The sequence below is a fragment of the Acyrthosiphon pisum genome, chromosome A1 (genome assembly GCF_005508785.2).
Source record: "Acyrthosiphon pisum isolate AL4f chromosome A1, pea_aphid_22Mar2018_4r6ur, whole genome shotgun sequence".
Taxonomy (NCBI): domain Eukaryota; kingdom Metazoa; phylum Arthropoda; class Insecta; order Hemiptera; family Aphididae; genus Acyrthosiphon; species Acyrthosiphon pisum.
Window position 1 is genome coordinate 26,925,867 of NC_042494.1, and position 1,018 is coordinate 26,926,884.

The following is a 1,018-nucleotide window of genomic DNA, read 5'->3' on the forward strand; positions in this document are numbered from 1 at the left end:
GGGAATCGCTCGCGCACGTTTCCACGTCCGTCCAAACGAACGATCGGGCGGCGGCGGTTGCCACTGATTCCCTCCACCGCACTGCAACCTACTCAGTTCCGCGACCATCCGTCCGTCTACCGTTCACCCATTCGAGCGGATAGCGCGCACGGGAAACGCCCGGCGCGCCCCTCCGTCCTACCATCACCAGCGTCACGTCCCGACCCGCGGACGACCAACTGGCACCGGAGCCCCCACCCGACCCCACCAACGCGGTGTACGACGACGACGACGGCCGACCGCCAACGACGGGCCCCGACCATGCGCGGTGGCCGGGCGGCGTGCGGTTCGCGTTACCCCGTCGCGGCGTCGCCAGAGCAGTACGCGCCATCCGTTACGCACCGTCCGTTGGTCTACGCGAGCGTCCGCCGTCGACGACTTGGACTACGATCTGTTCGATCCGCAGTGACGCGAGTGAAAATCGCCCGTGCTTGTTATATTATTATTGTCATATTTTAACGTCCGATTTTTCGCGTGCCGTTGCAAGTGTTGTGTCGCCCGTATAAACCGTGCGTGTACCGTGGTGTCGCGTTTGAGCCGCTTTCTGTGGACGGACGTGGTTAGTTTTACCCTACCTACTACAGATTATTATTATAATATTATTATTATTGAATAAATAATAATATTGCCTTTAATCTAATGTTTTCTCTCGGAATATCATAGAACAATATTATACAGCGTCGTTAACGGTTTTGTGTACTTGTAATTTTCGCCTCGTTCTGTGTAGGTGATTTTTTGGGTGTTCGCGTTTTTCTTCCGCTCGATAACCGGAAACGCGTTTCTACAGGTCATAACATTGAGATCTGGTCAGCCCGCGTCGTCGACGTGTTGGTTGGTGTGTTGGTCCTTGGATTTGGGTCATTGCAGCTTTTTATAATAGCTATTTACTCCAACGTCGACGACGCGCTTATCGTGAACCTATTGTTATTAAATATTATTGGCGTAAAACAACAACAAGAACAAAAACAAACCCGGTCGG

At 52.9% G+C, this 1,018-nt stretch overlaps 1 protein-coding gene across 1 annotated transcript in view; it reads left to right on the forward strand.

Annotated features, from left to right (window-relative positions):
• The first annotated feature begins 343 nt into the window (after positions 1-343).
• Ecr (ecdysone receptor) overlaps positions 344-1,018 on the forward strand; it is a 40,959-nt gene continuing 40,284 nt past the window's right edge. Inside the window, exon 1 of the mRNA XM_008183993.3 lies at positions 344-598. The gene's annotated coding sequence lies outside the window, so the exon portion shown is untranslated. The remainder of the gene's footprint in view (positions 599-1,018) is intronic.